The 19,956-nt window shown below is 45.6% G+C and overlaps 1 protein-coding gene across 19 annotated transcripts in view; it reads right to left on the bottom strand.

Moving 5' to 3' along the window:
• Myt1l (myelin transcription factor 1 like) overlaps positions 1-19,956 on the bottom strand; it is a 393,213-nt gene that overhangs the window by 175,949 nt on the left and 197,308 nt on the right. For all 19 annotated transcript variants that reach the window (XM_085690815.2, XM_085690818.2, XM_085690817.2 and 16 more), the window contains exon 4: positions 16,767-16,902. The gene's annotated coding sequence lies outside the window, so the exon portion shown is untranslated. The remainder of the gene's footprint in view (positions 1-16,766; positions 16,903-19,956) is intronic.

Consider the following 19,956-nt stretch of genomic DNA (forward strand, 5'->3'; position numbering starts at 1 on the left):
TTGTATCTGGTGACTTGGCATCTTGTGAATACCCGGAAATGTGAACTGTTGCAGATTTACTGGGAGGAAGCATGCCTTCTTTCGTCACCCAAGTTTGAGCTTGGAGATATAATTTAAACTTAAAATGAATGCTGTATCCTGGGCTCACATTTTTGGCCAGAGTGCTTCCTTGCTCGGCTGCTTTGCTATCTCACCTTTCTGCCCACATTTGTGAATGGCACCATCAGACCCAACTGCAAAGAGAGAAGCTTGATCTTCCCTTGATCTACCTCTATCACACCACCGTCCTTTTCCCACCCTCTCCCAGTGGTCTGTCAGTCTGTCAGTGTGGGCTGTCTGGCATCTTTCAGTCGACCCATTTCTACTGTCCTGCCTGCCACTCCATGTCAGGGCACGCTGCGAGTCCTGGAATGGGCGACTATATTCTCAGTTGTCACCCACCAGCAGACGGTCTCCTTCAACCACCCTCTCATGCTGGACCACCTGCCCTAAGTGAGAGGATGCTGCTTGTTTGCTTAGCGTTATTTTCATCTTGTTCTTGTAGCCTTCAGAGAATCCTTGAGTCTGGTGATAGCGAGGCTTTATTTTATCTCTGGCTTGGTCTCCTGTGGACTGTCTCTTTACACTGCATACCCTCCTCCCACACTCAACCTGCTAGTACACACTTCTCCATCTTTTCTCTCGATGAAACCCCTTTCACTTCATAACTGTGTTCAGGAACATTCCTCCCAAAGGCTTCCTTGACATCCTAGACCCTGTTTGTATTAGACGTTCCTTTCATCATGACCAGACACCCTGGACCAAAATGGCTTAGTAACCTGCAAACACCGTCCCACTGATATTGTACTCTGTGCCTCCCAAGTTCCTCTTTGACAACCTTGTTCTCTGTTTCCAGCCACGGCACTCAGAAGACAGCCAGCAAGCCCTGCTGATCCACAGAGACTCACCGCCTGTCTCCCTTGATGCCAATGATAATTAAGAACCGCTTTGTGCTTCACAATACTTTCTCCCACAAATTGTAGCATTTAAGCTTCAAGCTTACCAAGAAAACTGCAGGATAATTCTATGTATGACTTTGCTGAATTCTACAGATGTATCTTTAGCTCAACAAATTAGCCAACTAGCCAGAACCTTGACCTCTTGACTGCCTGAATACAGAAAGTTTGTCCTTTGAGGGAATGTCCAAAGTCAAATTAAACATGGGAAAATGTGAATTGTTCATAACGAATACGATAGATGATAAAGAATGGATGTGACCTTGAATCAAGGGAGGGTCACAAGTTCTCTACCCATCAAAACCAGACAAAGTTCTTTTGGTTTTGTTTTTTGTTTTGTTGGTGGTGGTGGTTTGTCAGAGAGAGTTTCCCTGTGTATCTCGAGCTGTCCTGAAACTTACTCTGTAGACCTGGTTGACTTCAAACTCACAGAGATCCTCCTGCCTTTGCCTCCTTGAGTGCTGGGATTAAAGGCATGCGCTGCCACCACCTGGCTCAGCTGGCAGAAAGTTCTTAATGAAGATGGGCACTTTGATGGAAATTGATGTATCGATACCGGAGTATTGAGGCCTCCGGAGCTTGTGCAGTAGAGAATGGCCAGGGTCATAAGGGTTGAAGGGGGAACACGGAGGGCTGTACCAGGTAGAATGGCTGCTACATGTACAAGTGTCATAGAATAAGACCGGGTGACTGTGGTTCATACAGAGAAGTGGGTAAGATGATGCAGACTCTAGCAATAAGAAGATGACAGTCTATTAGCTCTGTATGAAGACACCTGTGGCTGTATTCCTATGGAGCATGATCTCTGCATGGAGGAACTTTTTTGCAATGTGTTAGCTGTATATTTGTGGTGTGTGTATGTGTGTGTGTAATGGGGTGGAGGTGTTTGCTACATGTGGGGACAGCTGCAGCCACATTCTTCTAGAGGAACCTACCTGGAGTGCACTGAGGGTAGCCAATGATAGGCCTGTGCCACTGTTTCAATTTAATTTCTCTGCCCTGGCATCCTGATTAGCCAGCTATCGTGAACTGCGTGCTTAGGAGCAAAGGGTTAATCTTCATCAGTGGGCATTGGCCTGTGTGTATATGAACCAGGGGTCCATCCTTAGCATTTGACAGTGGGCTGTGTGCACAGTGGGGTGTGTCTCTTCTGGGTTCTTGGCAGGTGCTAAAGTTTCACATGCATGCAATACCTGATGTGCACATACAACTGGTCTAGAACAGGCATTTCCCCAGAGTGTCTCCCTGGCTATGGGATAGAGAGGCACAAAGACTCTACAGAGGTCTCAGTCTTCGCCTCTTGGTGATCTAAGAGTAATTCATCTCCCTTGGAGTTGGTGATGGCCATAGTTGCTGCAGATGAGAACTTGAACAAACTCAGGCATCTTCCTGAACCACAAGTGACCTGACACAGGCTTTTGCACTAACAAATGTGAGGACCATTCATTCAGGAAATCCAAATAAATGAAAGTGGTTTTTTTTTTAAATCTATAGTTCTTTCAAGTTGGAAATCCAACATTTTTCTGGAGAATTGAAATATGGTTTTATTTTAAGAAGCCACCTGGCTTCCTTTTAGAGAATTATAAATGTGATCTTTTAGAAAAAGTATTATGATATTCCATGGTCAGTGAAATCCTGAGCTGTAAATGTTTACAACAGGCTGGTTGGAGGCCTATTACTTGCACATCTAAAGTAAAAGTGTTTGGACTCAGGGACCGAGTCCTTCTCTGCTTCAGCAATCATATATCAGGCAAAATCTCTTGATAGTAACTGATTCCTATTACATTTAAAATGTTTCCTGATGACACCATCACCATCGTAACCAACATGCTTGGAAACAGAGGAATAAGACCAGACAAGGGAGGCAAGCAGGCTTGGTGAAAAACTGTGGGTTGCCCTAGGTTGCCCTTTCTGGAAAGTTCTATCTATTTATAAACTACACATAGACAACTAGAAATAACTGGGGTTTGCCCCTTCCATGGTCTCATATAGTAGGTGATAGAAATCTTCTGTTGGGAGGATAGGTGGATTTGTTCTGATTACTCTGTATTTTGCATTGAATTGGGCTTTGGAGAAAGCTGGGAACTGAACTGTGTGGCCTGGATTTACAATTGGAAGACATTGGAGACTGTGAAGTTCCTATACTCTGCTTTTGATTATATTTTTAGGGTTACCTGAAGGCAGCCAGACCTTCCGGAAGCAGTTCGCCTCTCTCCAAATATACTCCCTGTGGAAGTTTAGCTGCAGGAAGGGAGGAGTAACATCAGGAAGTCTCCAGAGCATAGTTCAAGCCATTGCAGGGTAGCTCAGCCCAGTGGAGGTCAAGACCATGATGGAGATACCCACAGAAACAGCGGACCTGAGCTAGCGGGAGTTCACTGACTATGGACTGAGTTGGGGAGCCTGAACAGGACTAAACTAGGCCCACTGAATGTTGTGAGGCTTGGGCAGTCTCTGGGGCCACTGGCAGTGGGACCAGGATTTATCCCTAGTTCTAGAACTGGCATCGTGGAGAAAATTATCTTTGAAGGGATGCCTTGCTTAGCCTAGATATAGGTGGGAGGGCCTTGATTTGCCTTGAAGTCAAGTGTCAGACTTTGTTGACTTCCCATGGGAAACCTTATCTTTTCTGAGGAGTGGTTGGTGGGGGGGAAGATGGGGTAGGAGGAGGGGAGGGAGTGGGAATGGGGATATCTATATGAAATGAGAAAAGATCATATTAAAAATTATTAATTAAAAAAGACACTGCAGGGTGCCTTGGATCTGAATGTGAACTGAGCATTCTACTTAAAAAGGCATCCCTTGTTATTTACCAAATGAGGAAACCCTTCTAACCATGGGCAAAGAGTGTTCAGGTGTCTCATTGCCTCCGTAGCACCCATTTGCCCATCTGCTGGTCATGGTGTATCTTGGCTGCTTCCTCCTTAGGAACCCTGGCTTCCTTGGAGGTTTTCTCCAAGGCTGAGCTTTCCCTATATGTCTGTAGTTTAAGCAGATTTTCTTTTCTCGACAGAGACTTGTTATATTAGCTCAAACTACAGTGTATTTCCTGCCTCGGCCCTGGGCTTGGGCTTTTGCATGACTATAATCCCAGAACTCACATCTGACTTAGCAGATGGTTTGAAGTCAGACATTTTCTGTGCAGCCTGGTGTGGCCAACTGCTGCCTGTTTAGCCAGCACAACAGGGCTTCGAACTCAATGCTCTGTGGCTGCGAAAGCTTCTTTCTTCAGATATTCTGCACTGGAGCTGTCATGAAGAAATTGTGTGGCACAACTCCTCTCAACGCCTCCAGCTCACTTATGAAACTAGTGTCATAGGTAGAGCTTTGTTTTTGAGGTCAGGGATAGCCTTTCATCCTGGTACTAAGCTTGGAAAAACACCGAAAATGGTTCATGTCTGAAAAGTAACCTGTCTGATTTAGGTCACATTTTAAGTATTATTTCGGTAGTTCAACTGGCAATGCCACAGATTTTAAATTTAGTCACAGGCGTCTCTCCCAGAAACACTGCTGGTACATTATCTTTAATGAAGGATAAATGACAACAGAAATACCATGAAATTGCTCATTATTTTCTTATGGATACTTGGCATAAATGAAGAAAGGGCTTTGGAACACCACTCAGGGCCTGACCCAGCCTCAGCAGTCCTGGCCTGGCTCCATCCGTTGCTCCAGGCTGGTGGCTTTCATCTCTCTGCCCAGCTCCCAGCTGACACCCGCCTTGTCATCTGCTACTAGCCCAGGCTCAGTGTTCTCAGGTCAGCAGCTCTGCCTTCTCCTGCCTCTATCCTACTAGCAATTCTCACCCTCTCTTGAATTAGCAGTGATACATCTGGACGGCTCTTAGGGGCCCTCTCTTTGTGTCCACCTTCTTGGCCTCCTGAGCATCTCTTCATAACCCTTGGCAGGCCTGACACCGGGGCACAAACTGGAAGGGAATGTTGTTACCGGATTGCAGCCCGTCCTCCCTGCAGCTTTGACTCTGCTCACTTGAACCTCACAGCTGATCTTTGTGCCTCCCCTAAAATCTTCCGTGGGGATTTCAGCTCCTAGCTCACAGTGACCGCTATTAAACAACCTGCTACAGTGGCCTGTGGGATTTCTATCTCCCCTTCAACGGCCCCTCCAGAGTCTGGATTCCTTGACTCCTCTGCTCCTCACCCCTGTCACTGAGACGCCACACGTGTCTCCACAGACTTGAGTGTCCCCAGGACACTATCCTCCTTGTTTTTAGCTTTCTCTCTCACACACTCTGACCTCAACAAGCTTTTGAGCAACCCCACAAGGTCCAGTGTGTCCTGCACTGAACCTACTGCCTTTTTGGGGGCCCTCAGGCCCCCATCCTGGTCACGCTAGTTTCAAGGTTGTTGTGATGGTCTGTGAACTTCCGGAATAGTTTCTGGTCTCAGTTTTCCTGCAGGGTACAATCCCCCACCCCCACTCCCATCTTACTTTCTACTGCACCTTCACTAGGCTGAGGCTAGGAGATACCAGAAGACCACACCTGCCTCACATGAGTCTCGGGTGCTTCCTGCCACCCAGGTGCCTGCTTGAAAACCTTTGCTGCCCCCCGGCCTGGCTCTTTTCCCAGACACACTCAAGTCTGTTCTCTTTCCTCGTAGTCCCTGGAAACTGTGCGGCTGTTTCATCAGGAAGAAAGGCACAGCAAATAAGCCCTAGTGCAGGGCTGGTGCGAAGGATCACTGGACCTGCAGGTGGCGGCCCTCCTCTGCTGAGGAACACTTCTGTCTGTTCCCTCCATGCTCTTCCCACCACTCTGGCCTCTGGATGGTCACCCAGCTAAGAGCCTGGCTGTCAGAGCCCAAGTCCCATCCTGAGCATACCTCTGCCGCCGACCTCTATCTTTGAGGTGTCTGACCTCCCCACGACTGCCCGCACGCCAGGTACTTGAGGGTCACGTGAGATAACACACATGTTCCAAGTTTCACAGTATGATAAAGCACCCTTAGTTTACATTCTATCGATTGGGTATGATGGTCTATCTATGTGGTGTGCAGGGTCCTTCTAAGCCATACCCACCACAGCTTCTGTTCCTTTATCCTCCATGTGCAGCCATGGAGGCCATCCTAACCCTCTTTACCCTGCAAATGGCAGGGCTGTACTTTGAGCTCTGCCTGACCCTGGCTCCAGGGATGTGCTCAGGTCATGGATTGTCCTCTGTCTCCACCTGAAAGAATGCTCACAAAGGGCATCTTTGGCTCTTCCCCCTACATGTCAATCATAGCTACAGAGTCCTGCACCACGTCAGTCAGTACCGGGAGATGTGTGTGGGCGTAGGCGTGAGTTGTGTGTGCCACAGTCTTAACAGTTGAACGTCCAGGAACACACACTGATTTACATGTCATCTTTGTTCAAGATGAGGTCCCGTGTAGGCTGAGGGGGTATTTTATTTATTGATTGGGGAGTGTTCTGGTTTGTTTCAATAAACATCAAGCCCAAAATAATTTGGAGAGTTGTTTACTTACAGGTTAAAGCTCATCATGAAGATAACCCAAGACAGAAACTCCAGGCAGGAACTGAAGCAGATGCCAGAGAGGAAGGATTCTGGATTGCTTCCAGGATCATACCCAGCTCTACCTCTTATACACCCCAGACCCACCTGCTCAGCTAGTGTCCCCACCCATTGCCCTCCCATACAAATCAACAATCAAGAAAATGTCAGACAAATATATGGCAGCAGGCCAATCTGATAGAGGTAATTCCTCAGTTGGTGGTTCCTCTTTCCAGGTGACTGAAGGTTTGGGTCAAGTTGACAGCTGAAGGTACTTATGATAGAGATGAAGACATACACCATCATTTTGGTGCCAAGAGACTGATTATATTTGTGTGTGTGTGTGTATATATATATATATATATATATATATATATATATATAAGAATGGATACGAGTCAACAGGAGTGTATCAAACCTCTTCCTCTTGTTCCCAGAGAGGACAGAGACTGGTTTATGGATATACCTAGCCTCTTCCTTCTGAGCTCACACTGGCTTCACAGGCTGGCTCTCTCTTCAAAAAGGGCTGGTGTCTGTAGTCACTTTAAAAATACTTTAGTTCTCACCGAGGACTCTGTCTTCCTGGCCCTCTACTCCCTCCCTCTATTTTGGGACCAGGCCCCATTATCACTGAGCAGAGTGACATTCACAGCAGGTACAAGCAACACATGGGGCTTTGTTGGCTCGGTTGCACTAATTGGATATCTGTGCCTGCCAGGCGGATGGCACAAGTAGGAGGTGTTTGAACACGTGAGCACAGAGCGTTGCTTACCGTCCATCTCTGTGTAGTAAGGAGAGTTGGCAGTTCAAGTGCATGGTACCCGATAACACACAGAAGCCAGTTCCAGACTAGAGGAATGAAGCCTGCGGTAAGAAAACCCATGAAGAATGGGTGTGGCTCGCCTCCCACCTCCCTGCCCTATAAAATTTATGTAAGAAGCTGCCATTAGCACTAATGAGAGTTCTGCTTATGACTCTCCCATGAAACGATGGGAGATGAGCCTCATCCGTCACTCTGTGGAGAGCGTGGGCTCTGAAGCAGGCTTCCAGCAGGCAGGGCTGTGCTGCCTGGGTGTAGCCTGCTCTCCAAGGTAGTGAAGAAGCAGGTCTAGGCCCTGGTGCCTGCTGGTAGAGTGCCTGGGAGAGGAGCATACCGAGTGACGCAAAGGAAATGTGCGGAAGAGCTGAATAATTTACAGATCATCCTCAGAACTACCCAGCAGCTCACAACACACCACGCTGGAAAGAGAAGGAAGAGAACCTATTTTGTGGACCGAGACCTCCTATTCTGTGCCTCATGAGTCCTTGAGAGGGCACACACAGCATTTGAAAGCAGTGTTTGAGAAGGAAATGCCCTACTTGTCCCCTTGCCTAGGGATGCATTATGCTTGCTGCCTCTTCCCAAACCTGTGCTATAATCTCATCAAGTACCCTTGCTCATCTCGGGAGAGCACCCTGTCTTCATGCCCACCCTACATGCATTTGGAATGTGTGGGTGTCTGTGGGAGCCCTGTTCTCTCAGAGGACCAATGTAAAAAGAGACTGCTCTTTCGTTTCCCAGTCGCCCGATCTCCACACAAAAACTGTATTAATCACAACGCCCTTCGGCCAATGACTCGGGTATATTTCTTGCTAGCTCTTACATCCTGAATTAACCAATTTCTATTCATCTGTGTGTAGCCACGGGGCTGTGGCTTACTGGTGGTAAGGTTCTGGCATACTTCTCCTTCGGCAGCTACACGGCATCTCCTTGACCCTATATGCTTTCTCTCTATATCTCTGTTTGGATTTCCCTCCAGGTTTTGCTCTGCTAAGCCATTGGCTGGAATAGTTTTATTCATTAACCAATAAAACAACACATATACACCATATACAAAAGGACATTTCATATCAGGCCAACCGTCTCTGTGCTTTGTGCAGACAGCACGGCACCCCTGTTGCATTCTGCTCCAGCCTTCTGTCCTGGGGTGTCCCTGCTGGTATGTCTGGGGAACATATCATTACCTTGGTGGGACTCTACTTCACAGGGCTATTATCAGCTTATGTCTTTGGGTGCTTTCATTATGCTGGCTTGCAGAGTTTCTCTGCAATGAATATTAACTTGATTATTACTTCTAAGGAAGGAGAAACACAGGCATACATAACACCATAGTCTGTGAACATAGGCCACACAAAGAAATCTCTTCCCTTTAAGGGAGCCTTTCCCATTTCCTTCCCGTGTGGCCCTACTTTCCCTTGCAAACCACAGACAGAGGTGTTTTAAAAGCACGCACAGTGAGACTACACACACATTTTTATATCCTGTAGTGTTTTGTGTAACGTTGTACCTTGAGATGATTGGTTAGGTTCATATAATCATGCTCATTAAAATCTCCTAGTTTCCCACGAGATAAATGCAGCACAATTTCTTACACAGATGAAAACTTATGATATTTCCCAAACGCTGCTCTTACCAGTAAAACGTCAATAAATGTCACAAGTACAGCCTCACTCCTACTAGGCTTACCACGTGACAAGGGCCACTAAAACCCATTCAGCCCTTACCGTAGCCCCCAGAGGTATAAACATGATGATTATGACTGTCATACAGAAGAGGAAGTTGAGTAACTGCACTGAACATAGGGGACATCTAGATGGGTCTGTGTCCTCCGTGTGCAGACTCTGCACAGGCAACTGAGGCAGAGCGGCTATGCAGGGCAGGCTGTCCCTGAGTTGTGTGATGTTTCAAGTGGCTGTGCCATGGTCTCACTCACAGCACTGCCACCCGTGAGATGGTTGTCCGTGAACAGGCAGTCAGAGCTGGGCCTCAAAGCCCACTACAGTAGCATGAGCGTGTTTCCTGATGTGATGTCTGAATGTCTTCTAAACCCTCTGCCCATTTCCAGTTAATCTTCCTGTCAAATTTAACTTTTATTGATCTTGTTTTGTTTGAGAGGATTGGGTCACATGTAGCCCAGGATAGCCTCTAACTTACTATATAGTTAAGGATGGCCTTAACCTCTTCATCTGCCCTCCACCAAGCATGTGCTGTGATTACTGCCACAACACTCAGGTCATATCTCACCACGTGTGTCCATGTCTGTGACATTCCAATCTCACCATTTCTTAATTTGAAAGTGTTTCTGATAAGGGAAGATTCAGTCTTCTTTCTTCTATATTATCTGTGTTCAAAAAGCAATGCCCCCTTCGGACTTAACCACTGGTTAATACATTACAGGATGAGTTTCACTTCTACCTGAGTGTTTTACATGGGCCTCTGCATCCATGAAGGCTTCTTATGAGGTATGGTTTTTATCCTGTGAATTAGAGTATACCCAAAATGTGAAAGAAGACTAAATTATGCACCTGGTTCCTCATGTGCCCAACAAAGATGATTCTAGAAACTTCTGGACAATACGGCTACATGATAAGTCCTTCAGAGGTTGAAACAGAGTGTGTTTCCCTTAGTATTTATCGGGACAGATGTGCTGTACAATGCTTCTTATACTCAACCAAGCTATATGTTTCTATTTTTGGACAGAACTTTGAAAGTTCAATTTGGTTGACTCCACATGGAGGGAACCATTGATAATAGATAGGGAGGCTTTAACTAAAAGGCCCAGAATGGAACATGGCACTTGCTTTGTAGCAGGATAGACTTCAGAAGTACTAATAACAGTTGGTTCCTGTCAGAAAGATGGTATCCAATCTTCCTGTCAAACAAAAACTAAAATCCAAGGGGAGGGTGTGAACTGTTGTTAAGGGGAGAATATGAAACTAGTAAAAAACAAAAACAGTCAGTATTTAGCTTAGCTCCTTGTCCACAGTTTCCTAAAGGACAGGTTTCTCCCACCGCGAATTTTATCCGTGTCTCAGCTACCTCTCTTCATTCCTTTTCCTCTTTCATTCCTCTCCACACATTCATCTAATTTTATTCATGCACTTTTTTCTTTATTAGGATATTTTGGTGGGTTTCTGAGATTTTTCTCTTTTTTTCCTTTCTACTATACTTTTAGTAGCATTTTGACTTTTTCTTATTTTTTAAATGTTTTTATTTTATTTAATTTGAATTGAACTGTATTTTAGATTAGCACAGGGGAGGCTTTCATGTGGAATCCTCATACATATCTTGTTTTTATGGTTGTCTTAGTTAGGGTTTCTATTGCTGTGAAGAGACACCCTGACCACAGCCACGCTAATAAATGAAAACATTTAATTGTGGTGGCTCACTTACAGCTCAGAGGTTCAGCCCATTATCACCATGGTGGGACATGGTGGCAGGCAGGCAGACATGGTGCTGGAGAAGGAGCTGAGAATCCTACATCTTCCAGGGAACAGGAAGTGGACTGTGACACTAGGAATAGCTTGAGCATAGGAGACCTCAAAGCCCACCCTCACAGTGACACACTTCCTCCGACAAGGCCACACCTACTCTAACAAAGCCACACCTTCTAATAGTGTCACTCCCTTTGGGAACCATTGTCATTCAAACCACCACATTGGTTCTCTCTTCTTTTCAATATCCTGCCCAGTGACTTCTCTCCAGCCCTCACTCCATCCATGTCACAACTATTGTGTCATCGTCTCCAGACCTTCCCTCTCTTCATGGGGTCCATTCCTAGTTTCACATCTATACCCAACCATTCCATATGCATATTGACAGATAAAAATTAAAATCCAGCATCCACATATGAGAGAAAACATGTTTGCCTTTCTGGACCTAGGATACTTTGGTTAAGATCATAACTTCCTGTTTCATCCATTTTCCCCACAAATACCATGTTTGCTTTTGTGGCTAAGTAATTTTTAAAGGTCCTTCCCAAGTGTGGGGCTTCCCAGAGTGACCTCCAGGGGAATCAGAGCTAACACTGTGGCAAAGGTTAGGTCCAGGCACTGTGTACCTCACCCTTACTCAACCAGTGCTCATTATTATGAAACCTAAATATCAACATGATTAATATTCAAATTAATTGATACCCATGACCTCAGGGACAGTTTTAGCACTCGATTCTACCTACTAAACGTGGTGACTTAGACAACCAATCCTGACAGTCAGGGGTAAGGACTGCAGGGCACAGCTTCTCTGTGGACACGTGCCTGCAATGACTCTGGCGTTCTCTCCACCACATCAGAGAAGAATAGGGACAGTGTCTCTAAGCCCTAGCATTACTATGTGGGTCTCCCTGGGATGGACCCCCAGGCTCACAGCTCCCCAAGGAGGCAAATATTGGCTGCAGAGCACAGGACTCTCACTCAGTTGGACCTCACTCTGCTGCTCACCGCCTTCTCTTCTTTGTTATCTAAATCCCCTGTGGGACGGGACTCTCCAAACTCGTCATCTACCACCAATGATGGATGGGCATGAGTGATCATGCCTACTTCACAACTTTGCTTCCACCCATACACCCACTGCAGCTTCGTTGTCCTCAAGGGGAGGAAAGGAATATCATAGAGGGTCATTTCTATCACATTCCAGGGAAGACTGGAATGGCAACGTGGGGTTCTACTTTCCAGAAGGTTGGTGGCCCATGACCTCAAAAAGCAAGTCCTGAGACAGACAAGTTTCCATGACTTTCTACGATAAATTTCATGACAATCAAAATGGAAACAAGTTTATGTGCTTTTAACTCTTCGTAATACTTATAACATCATATTGAAATGGAGTCACCAGAATTATAAAGAATTACATGTGACTCATGACGAACAGTTGAAAAAGACTTAGTGCTATCCTGAGAGCATGACTCAAAATTATTCAGTTGTTTCCTGGGGGAAAAAATGTATGAGAGTGGTAAACTAGACATACTCATAATCTTTGTACCCTGGAGGCTGAGGCTGGAGAACTGTCATGGGTTCAAAGCCACTTTGGACTACGTAGTGGGTACCAGGACAGACGAACAAACTACAGTGTGAAACCCTGGTTCAAAGAAAAAAAGTATATCCCCAAACAAAAATGAACAAGAAGCTGTTGTTGACAGCGTGACCCCACAGAGTGAGACAGCTTGGTTTAGCAGCATCTTAGCAGCTTTGCAAGCCCTCTGTGCATACATACACTCTGTTACACGTGCACACACACACACACACACACAGACACACACACAGACACACACACAGACACACACACACACACACACACACACACACACACACACACACACACACACCAGAACACCCAGTACTGCATAGCCCAGCAGAGTGGTTCAGTGGTCAAAGAAACAAGTTCAAAGGTAAAATGCCTACCTATACCTAATCCCTCCTAGGCCATCTCTACATCTGTGATCTTTAAGCTTTCTGTCTACTACTTTGCTCTACTATGTCATGATTACGAATGTAGGTAGTAAACTTTTACTTCAGATGCTATTTTGTGGATGAAGTAAGTTGAACGGTACATTTAATACCAAGGTTGGCCCACAGTGGGCATTAGCACATGCTTGGCGATTGTTATCACCTTCTGCGGTTAACTCGATTCGCGGAACTCATCTCGTTTGACCTTGCTACAGCCCCTTTAACACTCAACGAAGGCTCTGAAGGGCTGCGTCTGAGCTAAAGTTTGCTGGAAGCACCAGGACTAAAGCAAGGGGCACTGCTTAACTCTGTAAACCCACCTACTCAAGGGAAAGAAACACCAATTTATAAATCTGGAGCTGAGTCGGCGTTTTCCTGTCTGGGCACGTTGAGCCCCGTTAAAATTGCCTGCATTCAGAATGCAAGCCGCGTGTGTCTCCGGAAACAGATATTGATTTTGCTTTCAGTCATATCTCTAGCATGGAGATGGGAAGAATTTTCTCCTGGGGCCCTGGCGCAGCGAATTGGATTTCGTCTGCGCCAGCTGCAGGGCACCACAGGTGTTCGCATCTCAGCAATCGCAGTGGTAATTGGGACATGAGAGGACAAAAAGATGCCCTTGGTGGACATGCCATTTCCATGGCCCTTTCTGAGGGCAGATGGAGGGGCCGGCAGGTGAGAGCCTGGAGTACCTGTCATTCCTAGGGTTGGAAGGATGCATGCATTTTTGGAGAGGTTGATCTGTTCTTTGCGCCACCTGAGAGGGTGTGACTGAAGCTATGTAACTTCTGTGCCATTGTCATTGCGCGTCATCTCACACAAACTCCTGCTGCCTCCGTATGATGTGCATGAGCCTCTGATCTAGCCAAGGACCAAGCTGGTGCTCTCACCTTCCCTTCCTCTGTTTCTCATGGATTTATTTTACATCTCAAGTGACAAGAAAGCGCCTGGTACGGCTGAGAATCTCACACGCAGGTGCAGAGACCACGAGCAGAGGCTTGTACCTTAGCATCTTCCCGGAAGCTGTCCGAACCCATCGCAGGCCTTCAGTTAACTCTTTAGGTAAGATTTCCTATAGCCCAGGCAGGCATGGAAGTCACTATACAGCTCAGATTGGCCTGAATTCCTGGTCCTTCTGCCTCTACCTTCCAAGTGCTGGGATTGCAGGTGTCCGCTACGCTGCCCAGTTTAAGGTTAACTTTTGAATGTTTTCCTTAAACTGTAAATGAACTTCAAGTAATGTCTGAAATCTAAAGGCCACCTGCAGTTGGTGATAGATGTTGAAACTGAAACTCTGACAGCCATTTTTGTTCCTTTATTCAGGCTGGTGTATACACACCCAGGCGACTGCCAATGACACCTACCCTAGGATCCTTGTTAAGTTCATGGGGCCTTCTGCACTTTGAGTGGGAATAGTAGGCACCTCTCTTCAATGAGATTGGTGGCTGTGCAGTGTGGTTAAGTCTGTGTAGTTTATGACTTCAGCAGAGAGAAACTGACAGGTGCACACAATTACCCCTTCACCTAAGCCTCTCTCCATGGTTAGTGTTGACCGTGGTCATAGATAATGCGCTGCGATCTGGAAACACCTGTGTTTGGGAGTCTTTGGCCCATTCTGATGAATACTATGCCATGGTAAAGGCATTGTCTGTGGAGTGTTAGCCAGCATCAGCCCCCATCCAGTTACCAGAAGCAAACAGAGCTGCTCAAAAATGGAACATCTTTAAGCCAGAATTTGAAGGGCTTATTGTTTACAGAAAAAGTAGGTAATAAAATATAAATATTGTTTTCGGGATGGAGGAAAAGAATTAAAGTCACAACAGATCCATGTACAAATTGCATGCTGAACCTCATTGCTAGAAAGAGTGAAAAGAGTGTTTGTAGTCAGTTAAGGATCTTAGCCGTGCAATTCACAGATTCAGTGTGACCCTTATCAAAACCTCAGGGGCATTTTTGAAAGAAAAAAATCTGAAATGCACATGGAATCCCGAATGAGCAGCCAAGATGAACATTCTGCACGCCACTGTAACTGATACAGTGTGGTGTTGGCAGGGGTGGGTGGGGTGGGGATGTTGGTACCAGGTTAAAAAAACTCATGGAAGACAATTGGTCACCACCCTTTCATACAAGGTCAAATGACAAAATACCAAGGCATGATCGGAAGGACAGTCTTTTCCACAAATGATGCTGGGAAACCTGGAAACTCAAATGCAAAGGAATGAAGCTGGACCCTCACCTTAAGTCTATAATAAAACCAATTTCGGAAGGAGCATGGCATAAACATAAATCTGACACTGGAAACCCCTGAGGACAATGTAGAGAAGCCATTTTATATCACCAGATCTGATGATTCTTGAGCATGAAGCCAAAAGGACAGGGAACAAAGAGAGAAGAAGTTGCCACTGTATCCTTTTTTTCTAAACACAGAATTTTGAAGCTTACAGGACAGTGTCAACAGAGTGAAAGCCACCCATGAAATGAGAGAAAATTCTTACAAATTCATTTACCAATAAAAGACTAATATTTACAACATATACAGAATTTCTACAACTAAAAGGCAAAATGCCCTAATTAAAGAAAAATTTTTTATCTCTCCAAAGAAGATATGGAATTTTCTCCTCCTTCCTCTTACTCCTTCTCTGTCATCTCCTCCTTTTCCTCCTCCTTCTTCTCGACTTTTTAAAATATGGCCTTATTCTGTAGATGAAGCCTACCTGGAGCTCACTTTGTAACTTGGGATGACATCAAACTGATGGTGGTCCTCCTGCCTCAGTCTCCCCAGTTGCTAGATTACCATCATGAACCACTATATTTGGTTCAAATAATGCAATTTCCTAATAAGTACATGAAAATATATTCAATACCGCTAATCTTCATAGAAATTTTCAAAAGAACTACAGTGATATACCGTCTCATACTCATTAGGATGTCTACGGGGAAACTGAGAACTGTAAAGTGTTCACAGGAGTGTAAAATGTTATACTCACTACAAAAAAACGTGGAGTTTCCTCACAAATTTAAAAACACCATATGATCTATGTGATTCATTCTTCCCCTTACAGACATACCCAGAAGTGTTGAAAACAATGACCTTAACCTGTATTTCTCCACTCTGAGCTACAGCACCATCAATCCTGATAATGAAGGATGGAGAAGCAGGGGTATATCCAGTGATAAGAGTATTTTCAAATATCATTCAGCCTTCCAAAGGGAATTCTGACACACACCGCATAGTATACCAAAGACAATATACAAAGCAAAACAGAGCAGTTTCTGACGGAGTGATGCATTATGGCCCTACTCATGCACAGGACTGGAGAGCCCAAAATCCTAGGGACAGGAGGAGGCATGGTGGCTGATGGGAGGAAATGAAGAGTTGATGCCTGATGGGTGTCACCTAAGATTTGTAGACAGGCGGAGCTCTGAAAGTAGATGCTGATGAAGGTCACACAACTAAGAGAATCTTGTCAGGGCCCCTGAGCTATGTGCCTAGACACAGCTAAGATGAACTTTACACTGTGTGTCATTTTCTGACAAAAGAAGCTCAGCCATAACCTGGAGTTCTGGACAGGGGACACCTTGCAGGGTCTCGTGGTGTTCAGAAAGATTCACCAACAGTGAAAGACTATGACATCCTCCCCATTCTGTGAGTTCCTAAATCAAAACACCCTCCCTTAAACGTGAAAGCCCCCAACTGAAGTGAAAATAGAAACATCTAACTGCTCAGGAGTTAGTGCCGAGGAGCTGCTGCATGTCTGTGACGAGCGGACAGAACGGTTACCAGCACCATGGAACCACAAAACTTCCACTTAAGGCCAAAATTAGATCAGAGAGCCCTCCAGGTCCTGGTCTAGCAACAGGCAACATGCGGCAACTTCACACTGAGTTTGATCCTTGAGATTTGAGTGTGTTTTGTTCAGCAAATCAAAACCCTCCATTCACAAACATGCTTTTACGCTGTTTAAATGAACAGTTTTTCAGACAAAAAAGATCATTACCTTTACGTGGCTCCTGGAATATCCATATGTCTGTGGGGCCAGCTGGAGCCTTTCTTTTGTTGACAACGTGAGAAACACAAAGGCTGGACTGGACTCAGTAACTACATCTTCTCCTCTTCTACCAGATGTGGTCACTCTAGAGAGGAATAGAAAAACAGGCTAATGAGGCCGATATTCACAATAAAACAAGAATCCTCCATGAGCGATGTGGTGACTAGGGATGCGCTGTATCTGTATTGCGTTTGTAATGAGGAGGGCGGTGTTAACAGGCTAAGCACACAGGCATCCTGTGGCGGGGATGCGGACACTGACTCCCATATCCCAACACGTTCCTGATCAGTCAGTCCTTACAGAAAACCCCTTTAGGAAACAAGTTAAATTAACGTTGCAATGTGAAAAGAGCATAAAGCTATCACATTTCAATCAAACTATCTAAAAGAATTGTTTGTGATTGGCTTGAAAAGCACTGAGGTGGCATGATGGAGCATGAGGCTAGTTGGAGAAGCATCGTTTATATTTTGCTCTCCTCTCTTCGGAGGATCGTCAACCGACCTGTGGTATCACCCGCCAAAATATTTTTTGCAAGGGCTCGTTCTTTGCTGCTTTAAAAAAAAAACCAGAAAGCAAATGTCCTGGTTTTATTCCCCATGCTGTGAGGGAACACTCTGGCCAAGGCGACTGAGGGGCAGAAGGAGTTTATCTTAACCTTCAACCCTGGGTTACGGTCCATCAGTTCAGGGAAGTCAAGGCAGGGACTGGAGCAGCCCGCCACATCACCTCACAGTCAGCAGCGCTGAGAAATGGACACACCTGTTCTGGCTGCTTGCTAGTCGCTTTGTGTGCTCAGCTTGATTACTGTCCACTCTTACACGGTTCAGGGCCTATCCCATAATACGGTGCCACATTCAGGGTAGGTAGTCCTATATCCATTAACAATCCAGACACCACTCCATAGAAGGAGCCACAGGACAGCCCGGTCTAGATAATTAATTCCTCGTTAAGACTTTCTTCTCAGGTTAACCCCAGGTTGTGGTAGGCTGCCAGTTAAGATGAAGGAATGCAGTAAAATCTTAAGGAATATTCTAACCATTTTATTTGTTGAAACTATGAAACAACTTCCAAGTGTTTATCTTGAAGTGGATTTATGTTTAACTCCTGCTGAATACCTTTAAAATGGTCACAGTTACTAATATGTAGAACATGAGTATTACCAAAATGGCTTGTCGGCATCCAACGCTTCATTAAAGTAGATACTGACTCTGTCATATAAAGAACACTAAGTAATACATTTAAATATATTTTAGAAGTAAACCAATATAGAGCAAAGAAGCAATGGAGTACACATTAGTGGGTTGGGTGTTAGTGATCTGATGTGATTAAAATCATGTTTTGTTCTTATAGAACGTGATTAATGTAAATATGTCTCACACTTCTGGCTAAATGTAAGTAGGTCTTAGTTCTGGTGGTCCAAGGATTCCCCCCAAGCACACTTTACAGCCCCTCCGCAAGGAAAGCCAAGGCTGGAACCTGGAGTCAAGAACTAGGGCAGAGACAGTGGGAGATGGATACTCGCTGGCTTGTTCTCCATAACTTGCTCACCTTGCTTTCTTTCACAGTGCAAGACTACCTGCCCAGAGCGGGCAATGCCAGCATGATCTGGGTCCTAATGCAGCAATCAACAATCAAGAAGATGCCTCACAGACTTGAGTGTACACCAGTGTCACCTAGAAATCTAACCTGTCCAAGAGCCTATGAGTGTCCTCACGGTGCATGCAGAGCATGGGGGACCCCAAAGCAACTACGGCGGAACCTCTTCACCCAGCATTGACAATGGGTGCCACAGAGCCAGGCATATGGCACTCTCCCTTCAGATGAGCTTCCCCAGCCAGCACCTCATGTAGCCTTGAGGCCGTGTAGAATTGGGACAGAACTGCTCACATGTGCCTGGGAGGAGAGGCTGGAAAATCAAGAGAAGGCTCAATGACTTTCTCCAGCCCCTCATTCTAAGGAGGGAATGTCAACAGTCCACAAAGCAGATGGTGATGAGCGCTTGCGAGTAGGCACACGTGATTTGATGAAAACGCAGGTTGGTTGGCTCAGAGGGCAGCATTCTACAACAAATGGAATGTTGGCTATAATACACACACACACACACACACACACACACACACCTGATTCTTTTCTCATGTGTGTGTATGTGTGTGTACATACATTCGCGTATTTGCATACACATGTCTACACATCATGCTTTGACTAATAACTTCCACCATGTACGAATTCACAGGGAAGTTGACAGGATCATATAACACTACAACTTGCCCAGTTGCTGAGTATTGGTGAAAAGAGTTTCCTGAGGGGTCTGGCTGCCCCACATGCTATGTGCTAACTTCTGACGGATCCTGGGATGAGGTCTATGTGCAGTATTTAGCACACAGCAGAAATAAGCAACATAGCCAGACTGTCCCCTTGCTCTGTTCAGTCACCTCCCAGAAGAGATTCTGGGTGAGCTTTTCTTTAAGATATTTGCCAGTTTTTTGTTATCAGATTCTCCCCGTTTGTGTTTTGACGTAATTGAAGATTCAGATGTAGCTGGAAGAGATGCTACTGAGTGTCACTTTCCCTTTCCTCTCCTTGCATCTTGAAAAATCACAGGATATCATCTACCCAGAGTTGCACTGGGTCATTCTGCCATGGCCCAGACCTTGAAGTTTCAAATGCATACGTGTGTATCTCTGTATGGGCCATAGTTTGACTGCTGAGTATCTGCAGGGGGCGGGAAGTGTGTGTGTGTGTGTGTGTGTGTGTGTGTGCGCGCGCGCGCGTGTGTGTGCATATATGTGCACATTTTCTTAAGTACTGTCTTCAGTGTGGCACTATAGACTTTGGGAATTGGGTGCTGGAGGGACATCCTTAGATAATGATGACCTTGAAGGCAGCTGAGATGCTCTGGCTCCTTCCTTCCTGCTTTGCTCCAGGCCTTTGACGGCTTGCTCTGCCTCCGGCTTCTCTCCACTGAGCCTGGCATTCTGCCAGGGGCTTAAAGCAGTGTTCTTCCTGGGCTTTAGCTGAGCTTAGATCCAGGAGTCAAAACCGCCTTTTGTCTTTTAAGTTATTGATTCTGAGGATTTTGTCACAGAGGTGGAAAGCTGACAGACAACTGGCTAACAGTGTGTTCAACTCTATAACACTG

This window comes from Myodes glareolus, chromosome 6 (genome assembly GCF_982192425.1).
Source record: "Myodes glareolus chromosome 6, mMyoGla1.1, whole genome shotgun sequence".
NCBI lineage: Eukaryota > Metazoa > Chordata > Mammalia > Rodentia > Cricetidae > Myodes > Myodes glareolus.